This window comes from Bombus flavifrons, chromosome 8 (genome assembly GCF_040668555.2).
Source record: "Bombus flavifrons isolate JBK064 chromosome 8, iyBomFlav1_principal, whole genome shotgun sequence".
Taxonomy (NCBI): Eukaryota; Metazoa; Arthropoda; class Insecta; order Hymenoptera; family Apidae; genus Bombus; species Bombus flavifrons.
Window position 1 is genome coordinate 1,132,012 of NC_138449.1, and position 15,023 is coordinate 1,147,034.

General features: G+C 35.8%; 1 protein-coding gene and 1 long non-coding RNA gene across 6 annotated transcripts in view; one reads left to right on the forward strand and one right to left on the reverse strand.

Moving 5' to 3' along the window:
- Positions 1 to 15,023, forward strand: part of LOC138182436 (uncharacterized) — a 340,068-nt gene that overhangs the window by 133,401 nt on the left and 191,644 nt on the right. The window lies entirely within an intron of this gene.
- LOC138182666 (uncharacterized) lies at positions 3,687 to 6,122 on the reverse strand. Its single transcript, XR_011173844.1, has 4 exons — positions 5,905 to 6,122; positions 5,442 to 5,661; positions 5,105 to 5,350; positions 3,687 to 4,787 (listed from the first exon to the last, which is right to left on the reverse strand). It is a non-coding gene; the product is annotated as an uncharacterized LOC138182666 (long non-coding RNA).

The following is a 15,023-nucleotide window of genomic DNA, read 5'->3' on the forward strand; positions in this document are numbered from 1 at the left end:
GAGATGTCACATTATATCTCAATTGCTTTCCTTGTTCCTTATTCGACATATTCACAGCAGAGCAATTCAAAATCTGATAATCGGACAATTTATAGAAAGTGATTGCTAACAAATTTGTAAGTACGAAGTAGCAGAAAATATTTAATACGTTAAAAATGAGAATTACTGAACGAAATAGAAAAAAGTCCTCGATGTTTGTAAGAATATCAACAATTTTATTGTAATTTGCTAATAACTCTAGCGGTTGAATGCGATATTAAATAAAAGAAAATTACATTGTAATTACATTTCAGATAAGCATAACCCAAGATACCAGTTATTAAAATTAAAAATCGAGCTGCATGTGGGAACAGGTCCGAGTGTGCTTGCTTACTTCGAAGCCTTGGAAGCAAGCTCGGACATGAAATTGTCGGGCGAAAACTCACGAGGTTCGCTTTCTTCTTAGTGATCTTTTCCTTATTGTGGCGTCAAATTTTAAGTCGTTCTGCGATATCCAATCCGCTCTGTGTTCTCGTCCAATTGTACTTCTAGCAACAGCTCAGAGATGATTCGTGACATTTGAATGTAGTAGTAAGCGTACATGCTGCCATTCTCAATACTCTCACGGACACGTGTTCTGAGTTAAGTGGTAGGTGTAAACGATAGGGGTCTGGACCCTGTAATAAATTAAGAAGCGCGCCATCTATTCCAAAAGGGCAATATTATTTAATAAAGAGAAAAGAAAAAAAAATAAGAACAGCCCGTTATTTCATTATTTAGAGAAAATGTGATATAATTTAGGATTTCGTAAGTCAGAATAAGGTTAGAAGTAGGGAGGTAAAAACCAAGGAGACAATCAGACCTCAGAGAAAATACTAAAGTATTGTTAGAGAAAGATCTGCGAAGTAGACAGGTTTTAGATAAAACAAACAGAACCTTAAAATAATTAAGATCTCGAAAACAATATTAGGCTTCAGAGCAGGATAGTAAAAAGTCTTAGAATAATCAGGCTCAGTGTAGTACTTAGAATTTAGGTCCTGTTTGACTTTCTAATCAGTTTAAGTATTCGGATTTGGTGCTCCACGATTTGTAGAATATTCCGTGAGTTGATAAACCACGGCCACTATATCTTAACAAATGATACAATGGCAATTATATTCGTTAACAAAATTACGCGATTCGTCAATTAATCACTCAATTACAAACCTTTTATCACAATATTACATTTCGAATATTTATGTATTTATGGAAAATTTTAAATTGTAAAAACGTAGCAAGTGCACATTAATGCAGAAATATTTAAAATGACCAAAGTAAAGTACCTATAATATTTAATAGGCGAAACAAATTTCTATCTATAGATATAATTCCTGGACTTAGAACATTTACAATAATTACAGAAAATTTTAACGATTAAAAATGCTGAAAATGCGCATAATATGCAGAAATGTATAATGCTCAAAGCTAAACCTCGTCATAATGTTTAATAAATGAAACAAATTTTTACTGGAATTTTATTCCTTCTTCCGTATATCCATGAAAACATGAATTCTCACAAATATCTACTACCAATATAAGTAATGTCTATTTCTTTAATTACATCCACAAAAATATCAAGTACCATAAACATGCACAATCTACTCTTTGCTCTCACCAAACCGAATTCCTACCTACATTTAAAAGAAAAAAGAAAAACACTATTTTCAAGAGTATTCGAGAGAATTGACAGGTTGTCTGTTCAAGCGTGTATAACGTGTATCCCAGCCTAAGCTGTTTTTTGTATACCGTGGCACGATGGTTTTCTATTTATTATCGGGGAAACGAGGCAAGAGAATTATTGGATTTCTGTCCCGCGTATCGGCACGCGTCTCTAATGAAATTCACGCCCGCGTGTTTCCCCGCTGCTCGTTTTCTTTTCGTCCCGCGAGTAGCCATCCCTTCGACAGTTTGCATCGAGTGTGTCAACAATCCTCGAAAAATTCGCCTCGACTGCGATTACAACCTAGAAATATTGCGGCGGGCTGGCTGTATCGGTATGTTACGTTTCGCTCGGAGTGCTGCTCGCTTTTTATCCGCCGAGGAAACGTTTCGCCGACAGGAGACATGATGGAGTGACGTGGCTCGTATCGTCGGGAGTACGTCGTTGTTGGATTAACAAACGTACGGAAAATGGGCTTCGTATCGAAGTATCGTGGAATTTATGCTGCTCTTGCTTGCGTATCGTCGACGAGAGACGATCTTTGTTTCGAAAGGTCGTTTCTGCATGTAGAAACACGGTTCACGAGAATTTTAAACTAGGGTATAAAATATTAGATGCGTATGTACATGGCGTCCTTGTAATTGTCGTACAACTGAGTAAGAAATAATTCCTGGTGGAAAGATAAGTCGAATATGTTGAATAAAGTTTTCGCATATAAGACTTGGTTTTCAAGAAAACTGAAAATTGGAAAATTGCCCATAATACATGTACTAATTGAAAATCATAGAGGAACAACGTGACTCATTATGGTTTGTTGATTTCGATACCAATTTGTAGTTAAAAAGAAGTAGTTTTATTATAGCAGTTGAAAAAAGGAACTATCTTCTACGTTTAAAATTATGAGCCTCTTAAAAATAGAAGATAAATCTGCAAGGTTTTCTGAAAAAACAAATTATTTATAACTAATTTTACGACAATCAACATTTTCGAAATATTCAAGGGTTGGAGGAAAGTTATATTTAATTCTAGGATAAAATAGAAAAAAGTTTGTTTTGAATGGTATTAATTGACAATTTTGATTTTTTAAATTTCTGTAAAAAATGAAACAAAGGATGTCTTTTTAATCATATTCTTCTCCTACGTTCTTGAAGTTTCGACTTGACTGACTTCTGTACTGCATGCAGCTGTGTGGAAATTTATTCTACAGCTTTAATTTACTTTTTCGTGAGAATCACTCCTTACTCGATCGTGCCACGATTGCAGAGATACCCTATATGTAAAAGAGTGGTTTCCTTTGCGAAATACGCGTCTTTTCGCGTTGTGCGTGGCGAAATTTCGAAGAAATAACTCAGTCATCGAAGCGAACAGATACTTGGGACGATAGAGAGAAAAGTGCGTTTCCTGAGCGTCGCGACGGGAATATTTTAGAGTTTCGTCAAAATTGAATTTTGTCGTTGACGAGCTGCTCGGTAACCGTAAATTTCTGAGATAGTTGCGTCTTTTGCTCAAAGAGGCGACGACGCCCACTCATGGGACGTGTGATTACGCCGACACGACTCTCTAATAATTTCGTTATTTCGCCTGTGAATATGAAAATACAAAGGAACTAAGCAACGAAAGGAATGGAAAAATGGGAAAATGTTTCGAGCACCCTCCAAAATAACTTGGTCATAAGTATTATATTTCTATCGAATCAGTATAAAAATTCGACTAGGCGCGGTAGACGGAAGATCTGCGGAATTAGTTTCGTTACTTACGTTGACTTGTGTGCCGACAGCTTCAAAAATAGGTTGCGGCAAGTTGTTAATTCCATAATGTTCATCACTGTTTTCATTTATTTGTTTAGCAAATGTAGTAAGAATAAAAATTGTGGACGTAACTCCTCCTTGGTGGTCGAGTCACATTGTATGAAGTAAGACCAGTGGCTTGAAGTACAAGTGGCTTTCACAGCTGTAATTAAAGTGTTTGATTGCTAACATAAGAAGCTAGGATACAAATCTTCGCATATATTCATATAAATGTGAATTACAGAACGAATTAAATTTATATCGAAAAGTGGTTGATGTAAGAAACTGAACAATTAACCTTTCGCAATAAAATGATTGATGTAACTTTCATCTCTTTAAATACTGATATTTTGATATTTGCAATGAACTAATTGTAACTGACAGATGAATCCATCGACATGAAATGGAAACACTTTATATAGTCAGTGTACTTGTCTCGTAAAAATATTGTAGAAAGAAACTACTATAGAAAGAGATTGTAGTACAACAAATCACTTGGTGCAATAATTAAAGTGACTGGTAAGCTGAGACTGTCGATTTCGGGTTTCAGTGTAGGGTCTTCGAACTCTTTACTTACGATTAATATGTTAATTTCAATAGAATTATTCTGAGAATTATTCTCTCGCTAAAATTCAAATAAACAACTTCTGGCAGTTATCAAACATCCTAAGAATTATTAAATAAAACCAAGTGAAAATTATAAAATAATCTCAGTAAAATAAAAAGACTGAAATGTAAAGTTTCAAGAAAGTAAATTAATTTAGAAAATGCTCGACCATCTGAAACCATGACACAGAAATGGCGTCAGCAGGCAAAGATAGGTTACATTTCTCCTCTTTCCGAAGTATAGAGAAAAATGGGTGGTCGCGTCACGATTATTCACTATTCTTCGGGCCACGATTCCATTTCCATCAAGGGCTTCTCTAGGATCCATCTCTGCCGCACCTATCGAGTCGATACCACCTCTTGAACTATATGAGGTTGTTACTGACCACACGTGACCTATACTTCGTCATCATACTATTACAGCGAACCGCCTTTGTTCCTCTCGCGCTTCCTATGAATTTTATCGGTTTATTTCGGATTCCTCCGGGAACTGATGTGATATAAAGTTGCTAATAGTAAAGTTTTCCATAAGACTGTACGTAGCCCCCTGGAACTGTGCGAAGATAGTTTGAAATCTCTAGGGAATCGCATCTCAGGATTTCGGTAGTCTCACTAGGTTTTAACATAATACACTAGTTTCTTAAGTGAGATCCGCTGGCTTTCACTGAAGACGGTCCGAGTTCCCATGGAATTTCTTCCGTACATCCATGTCCTTTCTAGAAAAGAAATTCTACAAAGGTATCTAAATTGCTTAAAAATTGTAGTTAATTGAACGAGATACTACAATATGATATTTTAATCCCTTACATTATAGTATTATATATATATAATGTTTGAATTGCCAAGAGATACTATAATACTATACTATTTAAATTGCCTATGTCAAGATTAAGGTACTATGATATCTGAATTGCCTAAAAATCGAACTACTATAATATTCAAATTGGCAGGGTACTAAAGTACTGTAGTATCCGAATTTGCCTATACAAAGATATGATATTTGTGTAATTTAGAGACTAAGATGCTGAATTACCTAGGGGTGCTGTAATCCCGAATTCTACTATAATTTTTCAATTCTTGAATGTTCTCGTTGCCGTGGAATTCTATAAAGATATTCGAATTCCTCGGAAATACTGCTGTTAGAGTTCTCATAAAATATTGTACCGAGATTCATTCGAATGTTTTATCCACCTTTCAAATATTCTGTCACTTTTCAAATAGATTATGCATTTTATCAGATGGATAAGTTTGCAACAGGGTCTCAAATTGGAAATGATGTCTGTATGTGTAATTCGGTAAATTAGATATTACGGATGTGTCTCGAAAACGAAGTACATATAATATATGCAATATCAGGAAGCGTCGATTACCATTTCATGCAAATTGTCGAACCGTAATTTCTAAGACTGAGTTGTAATCAGCTTACGTCAAACTCATGTGATAACTATAAAATCGGAGAACGGTAGATCGGTTTAATATTCCATCAGACTGTATCAGCATCTCTGTTATTCGAATGCATGTAATTCCAAAACTAATTTATGAGTTAAATGCTATTTAATCGTTGTATATAAATCCTCTACTTCTTTGTTACTAAAATAAATAAATTAATAAATATTGTGCTATTCCAGAATTAATGCGGATTTTCAGAGAATTAAGCTTAAAATAATGCAAGTTATTAGTATCGCAGTTTCATAAAATTGGAATAGAATACTTTATTAAAAAAAAAAAAAACGATAAAGAACTATTAAACATAGGAAAATTTTTCGCTAATTAATTGTTAATTTTATATTGTATATATTGTATTATATTGTAAATATACAAAAACCAACCTACATACATATAATTGATCGGTGCCGATGCTATTGACAGTATTCAATTCAATTCGATACCAAAGCACTCTGAGGAAGTATATGTACCGAAACTTCAGGCCTGTAATTGGTATCAATTATTATCGATATCGATACCTTATCAGTTGATATCAAGCCAGAGTGCTGTGTTGAATCAAAATCTGTTTAATACTTTACAAAGATATTGATAACCGTTAGATATCTAACGAAAATATCGGTACTCGTTTGATACGTACCTCCGGTACTACTGTTGTTACGTCGTTACGTTGTTACTGTTGTTACTCTCTACCTAAATCAGGCCACACACCGCAGGCAACATGGCAGCCGGATGTCTTCAGATCCTTACTGCATATCCTCAATAGTCTCAAGTACTCTTCATAAATCTCAGGAATTTTCTAGTTAAGGTCCTTCAGACCGAACAAATTTTTTCTCACTGAATTGTTTTCTAAAGTTTATTGTCCACCACGGATTGACACAGGAAAGTTGCCTTTTCTCACGTATGAGGCCTCCCACTAGCAAGTTTATCTCGAGGGCTGTTAGCATCCTTCCTCACCCCCCCCCCCCAACATAGCAAATAACCAATTAACAACGAAGCCTATTTGCCTCACTCTCTTAGCCAAAATTGTCATCAACAAATCCGATGGTCCCGTGTGCTAGACACACTCATCCTTAGTTTTCCTCCACCACAGCATCGTTACCGAACTTCACTGATTTTCCATCTTTCAAACAGTCAACATCCTTTTGACCGGGTTTACACACTTAGATCAGTCACTTACTTCACTTATGCATACGCACCAGCGTAACTATCTTCTTTACAAAGTTGTTGGAATAAACTGTGATTTATAACTTGTTATATCAGTGTCATATTTAATTTAATTACCTCTATTATCCTAATCGAAATAGGGGATCAATCATTTCGTAGCGTCGATTATCTAATCGTAACGGGAATTTACGACTCCCGTTGACGTGCTTCCTCGCAATTGCGTCTCTCCGCGAGTGGTTGAAACAACTGTATTACATCTTCCTTCCCCTCCGATAGCTACACTAATCGGCCTCTCGATACAGCTGATCTTCCTACCATAAGCAAACCGGGCACTATTACATATTTACGATGCTAGTGTGAGCTAGAGACTTATTCATACATGAATGTGTATACGTGAGCATATATGGTAATGATTAGTCTGCTGATATCAAACAGGTATCGATATTTTCGTGTAGTTATTAAATAGATATCGATATTTTCGTTAGGTATCAAACTGCTGTCGATACCTTCGTATAGATATCAAACAGGTATCGCAAGTATCACAGAAGTATAGATACTTTTCGATCTTTGATATGTATGAATAGCAGATCGCAATTTCCATCCATATAATCCATATAAGAATCCATATAATATCCATATAATACATAACCCATATATAACCCATATATAAAGAATCCATATAATAATTGAAAAGATTTAAATTTCTATACAAGTGAAATATACATATAATTTTATGGTAGTAGCACAATAAAAAGGTTAAAGCTCGCACAACAGAAAACAAAAATACTTGTATATGGGACACGTAATATTTTATAACAATATAAACTGAATTTAGAATGTAGATGGTATTCAGAGATTTAAACAAATCACATAATAACTCGTATGCATTACTATGTTGCATAGTTTCACAAATTTCCAAACGCTACGAGAGCTTCGTTAATTAACGTCAGATTCTAAACTTCGTCGACGAAAATTCCATCCTTTTTTTTTTTTTTATCTTTTAAGACAGAACAAGCTTGCTTTATGATTTTATATCGCCTATGAAAGTTTACAATTTATTAACATTTAAATTTTATAACATACTGAAAAAGTTGGAAACCCGAGCTAAAACTGAACGAAATATATATACACTTCCAACTGAAATATTATTCCTTAACCAGTATTTCCTTGACTCGATCAGTATTGCAAATAAACATTACGGTATATTGGTTCGTGCCATAGGCAGCAAGCGTCTGTAATGTTATGCTCGAGAAGGAACAGCTTGCCTGGTCGTTCAATTGGACGAAATAGAGAAAGAATCATTGGAATCTAGGTTCGGTAATCCGATCCATTGATTCCTTCCTTCTATAAAACCATCGTGTAGAGCCGTGTTTTGGGAGTCACGAAATAGAATAGAAGGTTCGAAACGCTCAACTCAATTTCGTATAAGAATTTCAATTCGACAGAAACCGATTTCGGTAATTATGCAGTTTAGTGAATTTTTTCCAATTTTGACTATTCCATTTCAACCTCTTTTTTATGAAGTAACGAAAAATTTTACAAATTTAATACCTTTCCAGAACAACTCAATGCACAAAATTTAGAAAATAGGTCAATTTTTGAGCCCTTACAGAGCTAAAAATTTTTTACACGATAGTAGTTTCATTTATTCAAACTTATTTAAATAAATTTATTACAATTTTTACGTGACCTTTTTGGTAAGTCGTGAACATTAAACAAATTAAACTGAGAATATACCATATTTCTATTTATTTGTACGAATTAAGGGAAAGTGTCAAAATTTGGCGCTTTTATAATAAAATAATAAAAATTATAATTTAATAATAAAATAAAGCTTTTAAAAACAAGGATTCAAATAATAGGTTTAAATAATCAAAATTGGGAAAAGTCACTGATCTGTATAATTAGCCTGATTTCTTTTCGAAGTTTTTTGAGTTTAATTCAACGATAAAAGTCTCGTGATCGTGTTTCGCGACAAATTACAGCGGCCAGCATGCGCGAACGCGTCAATTTGTCAGTTTGATTCCCGGGGAGAGATCGATAAGGCACACTGGCAAAAACCAAGTGACAAAGTTCCCGTTCCTGCGGTTTTTCCCTTGGCATCCACAATTCCTAGCCATTCTATTTCCGGGACACGGACAAAAACGACGCGACTTTGTCTTCCCTTTATCGCGAACGATGCCTCGTAAAATTAGCGCGATTACTTGTATGCTTTTCTTTCCGTTGGTTGAGGGGGGAAAGAACCAAGGAATAATTTATCATTTTAATGGCTCGACAACGATCAAGATGGGATGATGATAAAAGGTCACCCTTCCGGGACATTGTTTTTTCCCATTGTTTAATATTTTGCGAAAGAGATTTTTAGTTCGAGCCAATAAATCACGAATACGCCAAGCTTGTAAATATGTGCGATCAATGTACAATGCGTTTTGGTTACCTGCACATGATTTTGATGAATTGTATCAATGCGGTATTTTTAGTGGAAGAATCAAAGAGTGCGAGATAACGTTGCAATGATTGTGAGATAGAGATTTTGATATTGGAAATGTTACGTCGAAAATATTGTATGGGAATAATTGCAGAAATGTTTGATTGATAATATTTGATGTTTCTTACTGATTCTGAATTACTTATTTTTATATAATACGAATTATCTTTCTCGCGAGATAACAACTGCATAATAATTAATAACGTATAATTGAGCGAATAATTAATTTAATTTAGAGAAGTTTCTGGTTTAAGTTATTTATCAGGAAGTTTCCGCCTTCGAAATTACAAGCAATTTACAGGAAGTAGTTGACGTCGCGGGGAATATCGCTTGTTCTATCAACGTCAGTGGAAAAACTGCAAGCACTACTTGCAGCGCAGAACTCGTTCCTCACGACACGGCGGAAGACTAATTTGTCAGTGGACGGAGATCAGATCAACAAAGAACGCCGACAAAAGGCAGGTACCGACCTTTTCTATCCTTCTTCCTGTCCTCGTCGCGGTCGTTTGACACCGTGGATGCGTGCTTTTTGTACGCCGTATAATTAATACCTTCCATTCACCGCTACCCCGTTTCACTTCCAAAAGATCGTAGCGTGACCAGTGGCCAGGTTTGGGGCTAATTGTACCGCAATATTAATGTGATTTTTAATTAAAGTTCCATTTAAGAGCCTTTTGTCGTCGGATGGCCTTGTTTCAAAGTGAATCACAAAAGCTCCCGCGTACTTCAACTTTCTTAATAAATTTTATATACAGTAATGGTGCTTATAATAAGTACATATTCGAGATCGGACAACGTAATCTAGAAACTCGATTGTTTTGATTGCCAATTCATATATTGACTAAGGGAATTTTTATTTAACGAACAGTCAATGGTATATTTCTTTAAAAATTTATTTTTCATTTATTGTAATAAATTTATTATAAACAGCTTTTAATTTGTACCCTTTAAGTGTACTTTAAATGTACTATGTAGAAATGATTATAGTTCAGATAGTTTAGTGAAGCTGAAGTAGCAACGTATTAGTCACATTTCCATCATAATAAAAATTATGATTCATCTTATCATAGATACCTATATATGCTGTAGTATGTAATTGTAAAAAAACAGAAACTGCAACCTGTCACTTTAACAAGTTTATTGAATCAATGAAAACTACATTTAATAATAATATTTTTCACAACAATTCAAAGCCTTTGCTGCAAATTTTTACTCTTTCACAACTGGTTGTTATCAAGTATCGCGTGTTTAATTGTTGACTCTCATAATTTAAGTTTGTATACATACATCCTCTCTATCTCTGTTTGTCTGTCTCTTCATTATCATGTATTCATCGTTCGCTCGTCCAAACACCCTTCCTTCATATTTCTAATATTCTAAACCAAATACTCATCATTCACACTTTTATCATCCTCTTCAGAAGTACACATTTCACTTAATCTGAAATTTTCTCCCTTTCATCTACTTTATCTGCAACAAGATTTATTCAAGCGAAAGTAACTCCGTTGAATTAATTAAAAGACCGAGAAGAAACAGAGGTGCCTAAAAATGTAAACCTTCGCATAATGGAACTTTCAGTTGATCACAACGTTTTCAGGGAAGAAATTGTCCGTTTCTCGTCAACTCTGCGATATTCATCCCATTTTCATTCAACGAATTACCGTTGTCACTTGCCGCGTCTACATAAAATTTACCCAACGAATACTGTTATGCATCTCAATGTAGTAAAACCATACCCCCCGCGCAAGGGGTCTGTACAAATCCGAGCAGAGGGGAGGTTTCTTATTTCCCTAGGAACTCAGTTGCAGTGACGTGTAATCGACCAACGATTTACGTGAGTTGCATACCGTGTTACGGCGGCTACAGACGGGTCGACTAAACGGTCGACTAAGAGGCCGACTAAGCGGTCGACTGGTGAGAAATTTTGTGTGAACTCGACCAACTCTAATTGACCGATTTACTACCTGTCTGTATGTACTCTGTAGCTCCCTTCAACGCACGAAGACGGCTCAATTTCTTTTGTCACGATCAGGAGGGACCATTTGGAACGGACAAACATGAAGAAACAACCGAGGAAATTGCTCTGTGGCCACGTAAACGACGTGATTATAACGATTAACTGTCGCTATGTGACGTTAAATTAGGCTGAATATCTTGTCTGTAGTTCCAGATCATAGAGACATCACTTTCTTCTATCATTTTGTTCTTTTTCTTTCTATGTTGTTTTGATATCTGATACTAATTTTAATATTCTAGATAATATGCAGATTCCTAAATACATCGGCTCATGAAAGTAAATATTTGAATTCTTATAAACATAATACTTATATACTTAAAAAACTACATAAACATTAGATTGTCCCAAAAGTTTCTTCCGTTTTGTAAGGAAATAATAGATGCACAACATTTTTTATTTTACGATAATACTTTTGGGACAACCTAATACATAATATGTTATAAGAAATATTTTGAAATTTCATTAGCACTGTTATGATATTAGAATATTATGATTATATTGGTAAATATGGCATTTAACACAACAGTCAATTGTCCGCTATATTAATAAATCTCAATATTCTGTGAGACCACATATAACACTGAGGTGTATGTATTGTCAGTGATAATTGTAGCTGCTGGGGTGTACTGCTGTATTTTCTTATTTAGATGTCGTGGAAGAAAAATCGGACTACGGGCGCCGGGATTTGAACCCGGGTCCCGAACGTTCGTAACTTACGGGCGCTAATCACTGCGCTGCCGTTGTCCGGTGTTAGTGTCGAATGATGGTTTTTGTGCTGTCGAGTGCCGCCACAACACTTATGTATATGCTTAAGATGGTTATTCAGACGTCTTGCGGTAAATTCTTGAGTTTTTTCGTGAATTCTTACCGTTTCAACCGTTCGCGGAGCGACGCGATCTCGAAGAAGCGCGTCAACGGGAGCCGTAAATTCCCGTTACGATTCGAATAATCGACGCCATGAATAGCCCTATTTCGATTAGGATATAACCGACGCCCTATTTCGATTAGGATAATAGGGGAGGTTGAGTGAGGATAACGCTGATTTTAACAGGTTATGATATATATGTCGGGTTAATGTTGGAATTTTGGGCGTTTGACGAACCTTCACTTGAATTTGCCATCGTGGTTATAGCTGATATTTATTGGTAGAAATGTGTTTATTACAAGAGGCTACAAGTATTAGCGGCGATCGGATGGTCGAAATGTCGATGACAATGAATTCAGGTTCGATAACGAATCCGCGGCCAACGGGACGACGAATGCGACGTGACATACGATCCTGGTATCAGTCAACGTGCAAGTAGTACTCCTCTGAATAGACTCTATAGACTCCATCGCAGTCCAAGTGGAACTGCCCTTATATAGTCCTCTCCCCACCTCTCGGGTCAATCTTTGTTTTTAAGGAGAGCTATATAATTATTCCATACCTCTGTTGGGTACACGTCCCTCCCGTGACCGTGGCTACGTTCAGTGACTCGTTATGTCACTTCGAGCCTAAGCCCATCGTCATAAAGTCGGATTGGAACATTACAACTATTTCTTAGTTTTATTACTTAAGTGTAATAGTAAAAGTCTGGAATAGGGTATTGGGGGTTTTTCCCAACTTCCAAAAGGGAAGCCCCGATGTCCTTTCATCTCCAACATATATATTTCCAACAATTAAATAACTTCAATATTGGATATAATTGTGTATGTGTTGACTGACAAACTACGAGCGAGTACGGCCTGAGACTCCTTTCGTGTTGGCGACTGCGTTTTGACTTTGACTGTTGTCGAGATTTGACTCTTACTTAGCTGATATTGCGATTTGTCTTCTGTCGATTGACTGTTTGTTACTTCTGTGAATTGACTGAATGTTACTGTTACTCTGTCGATTGACTGTTACTGTGTTGACTGACTGTTACTGTTACTCTGTCGATTGACTGTTACTTGGCGGCTGTGTTGTCTTACTGTTACTTCTGTGAATTGACTCTTACTAAGTATTTTAATACTTATAAATCGGGATGTAAGTACATATCCTAAATGGTTTAGATTTAGTTTTAGGTGTTCGGCTTTTCAGATGTTTGTACAATTGATAGAACAGATTTATTGTTAGGTGTGTTCTATGTTTAACCAAAATTCAAATCAGGGCAAACTTGATACTGGATATTTGAATTGCGAAAATGGATGACTTAAATGCCACTGATACAGATTATCTCTAAGAATAACTATTGCATATGTTACGTGCATTTACGGGTGTTTCAGTTTAAAGTTTGACAACTAGCAATTGGTGTACGTAGTGATATTTTCGATACTCAAAGTTGGAGTTCCTTCTTGAATAATTTTTTAGTAATGTACGAACAAACAAATGAGAACCTATTTGCAAAGAAATAAACAACTTGTAATATGTTACAGTAAGTATTCTACACATAAAATTGTGTAATGATAATAAATAAGAATCAATATTCATTTTACCAAGTGCAATACCTGCGTTTTTTTAACAATTACAATTAAGTTTGGTAGTTCTCAAAACAGAGAACATAGAATAGTGATAAAATGTGTTTTATACAATAATAAATAAAAATATTTCTTTTTGAAATATGTGTTCCTATAAAGACAGAATTGAAAGCAAAATCTTAAAAAGTGATAGCATACACTTTAATTTAGCTACACTCAACAAAAAATGATAACTGTGAGACAGCTGTAGCTGTCCATTAAGAGATTGCAAGAAATGTGTCTGGTGTTTCAAAGATGTGAGGAAAAGAAAAACAAAAATAAAAGTAAATACTGATAATCCTTTTTGGTCAAAGTACGTGTCAAACATTTCACAAAAAGAGTCAATCTATATCCTGATCCTATAGTCCTGTTACTTTCAAGGTTCTTCGACAAGTTTCGCTCAACTATTATCACACAACGATCACGTCGTTGTCACAAATTTCGACTCGTGACTAGAGTTCCAAGTATATTGGTAATCACTGACTGAACACAACCGCGTTTTTTGGGAAATTATATATCGTAGTGATAAATAAAATGTACAGATCGAACTCAACCTCTCCGATTTCGATGATTTTTTAATATGTCGTGAGGCGCATGATGCCGAACAACTTCTTCCTATACATATAACCGTCGGTCTCTCTTAATTTCCGAGGTATTTGTCAAAAACTGCAGGTCCCACTCAAGTGTATTTCTGCTTGTAGCTGTGTAGTTGTGTGTCTGTGATGGCGTATGTGTCAGTTTGTTTGCCGGTCGCTTATTCTTTGTTTATAAACGAGAATCAGGCGAGGTTAAAGGGCCCGGGCACAACGTGCATATGCGAGGCTGTAAGAAACATCTATTACAAACTATAATGCAATTAAAGCGAATATTACCAATGAATTGAGTTTAAGTTTAGGTTCGTGAAACAACGCTTTCTTAAAATGATATTACCATATGCGACACTGTTATATAGAAAAACATTTTAAAATTGGTAATTTATGATTCTTGTGTAGCGGCACAAGGCCGTTGTTACGTCCCGGGACACGCAATGATCCTAAGGAACCACTGTCTTCCTGCTAAAAATACAGTTAACGGCGAACGCGACTCGTTTCGCGGCCCAGGCACAACGATTCTTTTCAGCGGCTTCTTTGGTCCTCATTGTAGTCGCTATTGTTGGTCGCAGAAATATGTGCAGTATTGCGATAAAGCGTAAGTGCCGACAGGCCGAAATTGTCGGGAAACTTCAATAGGGCTAATGGCCCATCAATATGCCTTCGGTACCTCAGTCGGTGGTTAGTCAAGAGTCGAGTTGCGAGGAGTTCAGTAGTTGCAAATGATCAGCCGAGTCGACAAGTTTGGGGCAACAGTCCTAGTAAGGACCAG